General features: G+C 46.1%; 1 pseudogene; it reads left to right on the plus strand.

Moving 5' to 3' along the window:
* Window positions 1-923: 923 nt before the first annotated feature.
* On the plus strand, window positions 924-1396 carry Ube2d4l-ps1 (ubiquitin-conjugating enzyme E2D 4 like, pseudogene 1; annotated as a pseudogene).
* The last annotated feature ends 5638 nt before the right edge of the window (window positions 1397-7034 follow it).

Consider the following 7034-nt stretch of genomic DNA (forward strand, 5'->3'; position numbering starts at 1 on the left):
TTATTTCCCTCATTAATTATTTTTGTAGCATCATTAAAGTTAGCACCATTTCGAATGCAATCTGTAAATGTTTACTCCTCTTTCCGAATAATTAAGATAGTACATAAAACCAGTCTTCCCTCTGGCCGCTTTGCTGCCCATTAAACATTTCTCCCCAGTATGCTGACACTTCATTACTTACTCTTCCGATCTCTGTGTCACACTCAGCCTAGACAGCTTAGTTTGGGATGTAACCCAACGTCTCAGATGTCCTTCCAGACCACAGGACACGACATTGAGTGTCCGAGATGTTTGGGACAGATTTTAAAAGCTTCCTGTCCTCTCTCATTTTTTTTTTTTTTATTTTTCTTTGTTGAGCGATTGACTGTGTTTTTTCACACAATGAATGATTGTTATTATTACTCTTTGAGAATCTGAAAAGAAACAAAGACAAGAAAATTAAACTTCTGCAGATTAATGTGACTTTCACAACAGCAATAAGGAAGATATTTAGTAAGTGTTATGGCCAGTGTAAAAGTGAAGTCCATAAATTCCCTCTGTACCAGACTTCTAGGACCATGGACGTACAGCATGAGCGTTTGTATCGAGAACAACCTAACAGCAAAATACGGAGTGCCAGGGCTGGAGAGGTGGCTCAGGGCTACAAGTGCTGTCTACTCTTCTAGAGGTTCCATATTTGAGTCCCAGGATCCACATGGTGGTTCACGACCATCTGTAACTCCAGATGCCAGGGATCCAATACCATTTTCTGCCCTCCTTAGAAACTAATCACATCAGTGGTGCATAGACACACACGCAGGCAAAACACTTCCACAGATTAAAAAAATAACTGTAGACCACCACTATTGGTGTGTGTCTTGCTGTGGCCCAGGTGACCACCTCAGGCTGCCCTGCCAGGTCAGGGGGGCCAGAGCAGTGGGATTATGGCTCTGAAACGGATCCAGAAGGAACTGATTGACTTACAGAGGGATCTTCCTACTCAGTGTTCCGCAGAACCTCTGGGTGCTGACTAATGGCAGTCCTTACCAAGGAGGTATTTTCTTCCTGACCATTCACTTCCCTACAGATTATCCCTTCAAGCCCCCCAAGGTTGCTTTCACTATCAAAATCTATCACCCTAATATCAACAACAATGGTAGCATTTGCCTGGGCATCCTGAGATCACAGTGGTCACTAGCACTATGTCCAAAATTCTCCTGTCAATCTGCTCTGCAACCCCAGCCTTGATGACCCATTGGTGCCAGAAATAGCCAACACTTACAAGGCGGACAGAGAGAAGTACAACAGACTAGGAAGAGAGTGAACACAGAAATATGCTATGTACGTGTCTCGAAGGCTTCATGGGAGACCCTGTCCAAGAGAAGCCACAGGCAGTGGCTTTCCCGTGAAGCTCTGAGCTGTTGGCTAAGGCACTCACAGAACATGCTCTGTTCACACATGTGTTGGCACTCACTCTTCTGGCTGTAGCATGTTGGTACCACTTCAGCCATTTTGGCCTTGACTGTACCACACCCTTAATGCCAAATCAGCAACCATTGTTATGATCTACACTAAAATCCATCTAGGCCCTAATTTTCCTTCTTGTGTCTGGGGAAACCAGCCATGCATGCCTCCCATACTTCCTCAAATGGTGCCACTACCTACGGTGGCACCATACAGGGGCCTAGTTTGCTCTCTGACCACATGCCCTTCACCTTTAGATCACAGTGCTTTCCTGAGGGCCCAGACAGACTGGGTTTTCTTCGTATTTTCTCTGCCAGGGTCTGCCACAGAACTATATCCTCAGAAAGCTCCTGGAAATTGGAACGGCATCACCTGAATGCCATCTTCTGCCACTTTCTGCCATGTCCTGGCACCGTCCTCCGTAGTGCTCTGTGGTATGTCTCTCTCCTCAGGAAACATCAAGTGAGGAACATCAGGGCATTTAAAGCATGTAACACCCCAAGAAAGAGGACGGAATTCTCAGACATGGAGAGACTTGGGTTTTGCTTTTGAATGGGGTGAGGCTTCCCTTACTCTCTTCCCACTGGAAACCTAACATGAAATTCAAGCATAAGCCATTCACAGACCGGAACACAAGGAAGGTGAGGGACTTTAAATGGCAATAAAAGGAAATTCCTCCAGAAGTGACAATTGAAAAAAAAAACTATAAGAAATTAAGAAATCAAACAAAAAGGCACTTAATGCTATGAATCCTATCTTGGTATATAAATCGTCAAGGCCTATTGGACATGGGCTAGAAATGACCATAAGCTGGATGACATTTAAAATAATGGACATGTCTCTCTCCTTATTCTGGAGACCGGAAAGTCCAAAGTCAAGGAGCTAGCTGGTTTTGTTGGATGACAGCTCACCCTCTCTTTCACAGGTAATTTCATTTGGCTCCTCATCTGGTACAACAGGAAAGGTACCCAGTTGGAACTATCTTTAATGGTAAAGAAGATGCAGAGTTAGACTTTGAGTCACAGCTGTGGAAGTCCTGAAATGAACTCACATTTGCTTTTGTGGGACCCACTTCCATTGTAGGAGAGACTGCTCCTTAAACAAGGACCGGAGAAGACAGAGAGAGTGAGCAGGGCAGGGACAAGCGTGCATTTATCCTCTGCTCCTTGCCCTAGGCCTGCTTGGCCAGGTCCTTCAGGCTTGCGCTTCCTTGACTTTCCTTTCATGGTGGACGGGGCCTTGAGCTTGAGTCAGCCTCGACTTTTTCTCTCAAGTTGTAGTAAAGTGCCACAGTAACAGGAAAGGAAACGAAGGCAGACATTGGTAGCAGGAGGTGACACTGTTGGTGGGGTGGGTGTGACCATGGGCTTCTTGGACCCTGGAGCTGACTTCAAGAGGTTTATGGAGAACTTAGAGTTCTGGGTTGGAGGGGCCCTCAGGAGCCCCACCATTCTTCTGGTGGGGGCGTAGACGTTAGCAGTGCTAGGATGGATGTGAACAGGGGAGGCACATTCAGCTCTGAGGGTTTCAGAGGCAAAGGAAGAATAAGGAATTTAGCTCCAGGTCATTCATGTGCTGCTTTGGCCGAGAATCTGCCCTCGTCTTGCCTATGTCCTGAGAATGGGAGTGAAGTTGAATTTAAAGAGGGTGGATTAATTTGGGTTTGATGAGACACAAAGTTTCTCACAAGCAAACTGCAGATAACAAGCTCCTTTGATTGTTAGAGAGAGATTGGCCCAGGATCTATTCAAAGCTAGCGCCAGAGCTTAGCAGTCCTGTCCACATGGTAGTGGGTTTGGAGGCACGAAAGACACCGAGGCTGTCCTGGAGTGTTACTTCAGAGTTTCAGAGAGCAGCTGCAGCCAGGCAATGTGTATCAGAGCTGGAGTCTGAGAAAGGAAGGCCCGAGAGAACACTGTGTAAAGCCAATGCTATAGGGGAGACTCCAGGATGCTAACGTTGTCGGGACCGTGAGATGTTTACCTAAGAACAGTAAGTGTAAAGCGCGGTGACAACCTAGGAGAGGAGGTGTGTATGCTACAGGAAACCTGCTCAGACTGACGTGGTTATCTTATGAATCCCAGATGCCAGACACAGAACTATAGTCTCTGGTATTTTCACTGTTGGCTTATGGGGGTATTTGAAGTTATACTCAAAATATTGCCACAAGCCTAGAGGAGTCGGGATGGGAATGCTGTGTTTTAAATGTGAAATGTCCATCGTGACATGCTTTATAGTATGGCGTTGGTGAAGCAGCTGAAGGGAGGGCATAGGAGGGGGCCAAGCAAAAGTGTTACTCTGAGAAATCAAGCCATGAGACAAACCTAATATTGAGAAGATTTATTGGCCAGAAGGGAAAGGCGGGGGGGAGTGGTAGAGAGGGAGAGAGGAAGAAGGGAAGAGGTCACGGGGGACATGTGGGGAAGAGAGAGGGGAAGAGAGAGAGAGAGAGAGAGAGAGAGAGAGAGAGAGAGAGAGTCCTTTTGCATACGCTTACATGTTAGATTGAACATTTGTTTCCCAGATGGTGACACTCGCTGTTTGGGAAGGCTATGGTACTTCTAGGAGGAAGCATTCCACGAGGGAGTGGGTCATTGGAGGCATGGATTAAGGCTGTGTATACTGACTCTACTTCCTGTTCACTGTTTGTTTCTTGAGTGTAAATACGGTATTATGTGCCAGCTTCCTGCTCCACCTATCTTATCAGAGAAGTCTGCCTGCTACCATACCTTCCCCCCTAGGAGAGATGCTACCGATCCCTTTGGAACTGTAAGCTAAAAATAAGACCCCTTTCCCTTAAAGTGGCGTTTGTTGGGATATTTTATCGCAACAATAGGAAATGGAACTAAGACAGGTATCCTTAAGGCTAATAATAAAATTGTGCTTGAGTAGAAGTCCTATGGTCATATTTAGGGTATTAAAAGTAAATGTGATAGCGAGCAGATGGGGAAGGAATGGCTTACGCTCAATTATGGACAGGACTTCATGGAAAAGAAGAGGGAAGCAGAGAAGTTGATGGAGAGGTGTCAGGCTTCCCATGATCCATGAGATCCACCGCTCTCGTTTCCATCACATATGGTAGAGACGCTGAATCTTTGGGACCAAGGCAACTCTAATTTGCTCCGCCCAGAGCTCACGAACAGTATCTCTAGCTGATCAATTTGTAATGAGAGATTTTAAAAAGTGAAGGGAAATGAATAGGAGATATTTGAGAGACTTCCATGCAAAGTGCCAGTGTGGTGAACATTTGAGCTGCTTGTGTTTTGACCAGGAACTTGAAGTGAGGAAAGTGAATGGTGTTAAAACAAAGACTAAGTGGAGAGGTGTTGGCCTGACCAATCTCTGTGAGTTCAAGGCCAGTATGAAATACAGGGTAAGTTCTAGGACAGTCTGGGCTACGCAGAGAAACCCTGTTTTGGAAACACCTAAAACAAAACAAAACAAAACAACAAACAAACAAACAAATAAAAAATGGAAACAAAATTGTTTGGTTTCAGACCCAGGACAAGGGATTGAGTTATCTATTTTACATATCAAAGCAGACCTGGCAAACCTTGCCCTCAACCCTGAACTTTCCAGCCTAGGGGACCCTTCCCTATATAATCCAGACATCATTTTGTGCTCTCTTTCTCTCTCTCTGTCTCTGTCTCTCTCCCTCTGTCTCTCTCTGTCACTCTCTCTCTATCTCTGTCTCCGTCTGTCTCTGTCTCTGTCTCTCTCTCTCTGTCTCTCTCTGTCACTTTCTCTATCTCTGTCTCTGTCTGTCTCTGTCGCTGTCTCTCTGTCTCTCTGTTTCTCTCTCTTTGTCTGTCTCTACCTCTCTGTTTTTCTGCCTATCTGTCTTTCTCTCTCTCTTTTTCTCTCTCTTCTGTTCCTCTGTGAGTTCAAGAGTTCTTCCAGCCATGGCAACTCTCCAGGCTTCAATCCTGGGCAGGGGGCAGGGGTCAGTGGTCAGGGAGTAGGGGAGGAGGGGACAGGTAAAGGGAGGAGGAGGGGGGAAGGGGAGGGGACAGCAAGCAGGGGGATCTTAAAGCCAAACCACCCCTCCCATCAACTGACTGTGCATAGCTACTGAGGCGCACACGAACACTACATGGGAGATGATACAGACACAGGCCGTAGACACAAATATTCTCAGGCAAAGACTGGGACGCTGGCATAAAAGCAGCCCAACTCCTGGTAAAATGAGGATATCCAGCTGCAGAAATAGGCACAGGGGCTGGCCATCTCAGGGGAAGCATGAGCTGGAAGACAAGGGAGCAATAGCTGGCAGGGCGGGCTTCATGCTAATAGGCAGGAGGGCTGACTACCGCACCTGAATTTCACCCAGTAAGAGAGGAAGTGGGTAGCCGGCACCCATTCCGTTCTGGTTTGAGCTGTTGGAACTCCAGAGATAACAGCATCTGGTCCTTCCACCTTCAGCTTTAACTCCAAAAGCAGTGTTGCCCTAGCTCAAGGGACACGGAATTCGCATCTATCCCAACAAGGAGGAAATCCTGACCGATATCGTATTTTTATATAACTTCATTTTAAAATTAAACATTACTCTCACATTCTTAGTTTTAACTGTGTCACTTCAGTTTGATTTTCTCGCTTCAGCTCTCTGAGTGCTCTGCCTTTGACCGTGTCTATTGTGTCATCCCTGTGAGCTTTCTTACCTCTTAGCCATGGGCTTGTCCTTGTTCCTACTTGACTTCCTTTTCACCTTTCCCTTTATCTTCTTTGTCCATCTTACCTATAGCTTTCCTTAACTTTAAACTTCATTTGTTCCAAGGATAGCTTTACACCCACTGAACAACTAGTTGTGTCTGAACTCCTGTACTCTACTCTTTGCTTCCCCATTCCCTAGAGTTTCGAGACCTCAGGGATGCCCAGGCATGCTCCTAGTTTCCTTCTTGCTTGCTGCCCTGAAGTAGTCGCTCCTCTCTTACTGCACCCCATCTCCGCCTTGCCTTCTCAACTTCAAGGAAGCTTCCTTGGGCTACCCAGCCTTTCTTAGGCCTGAACCCTGAACTTATTACTGGAATCCTTTGCACACACATTCTTTGTTTTATCCTATAGGAACCTTGACTCTCCTCAGGTAGTCTTCCCCTGGGCTAGCTAAGTGCCCTCCTGACTGCCTGCTTCAACCTTTGTTTACTGACTGGTTACTGCTCGCCACACTCCTGCTGGCTGAACTTCTTCCATCTACACTCCTGTACGTGGAGGCTCCTACTCATTTGGTGGGAGTGTGCGGGCAGGAAGTCCTGGCCCATTCATTCCGGCCCAACTGCTACTTATTCAAGATTGCTACACAAATGCTATTGTGGCCTTGGGAAGACCATGTTTTCACACAGAAGAAAGAATAAGGGCTAAGTGGGGAAAACTCTGCAGAGGTGAAGCTAAATCAGTATACTCAATGGAAATACTCAGGGGTTTGCTAGGAGGCTAGAGATTCTCATGGTTACTCTTTATCCTTGTCCCTAGTAGTCTTGCTTCATAGGTGATCTTCCCGTTACAGTCTTATATCTTAATATACTTGGTTCTTGTCGTTAATGTGGCATTAAATCCATTTGCATAAAGACTTGAAAGGCAAACTTGAAAAACCAAGT

This window comes from Rattus norvegicus, chromosome 13, assembly GCF_036323735.1.
Source record: "Rattus norvegicus strain BN/NHsdMcwi chromosome 13, GRCr8, whole genome shotgun sequence".
Lineage (NCBI taxonomy): Eukaryota > Metazoa > Chordata > Mammalia > Rodentia > Muridae > Rattus > Rattus norvegicus.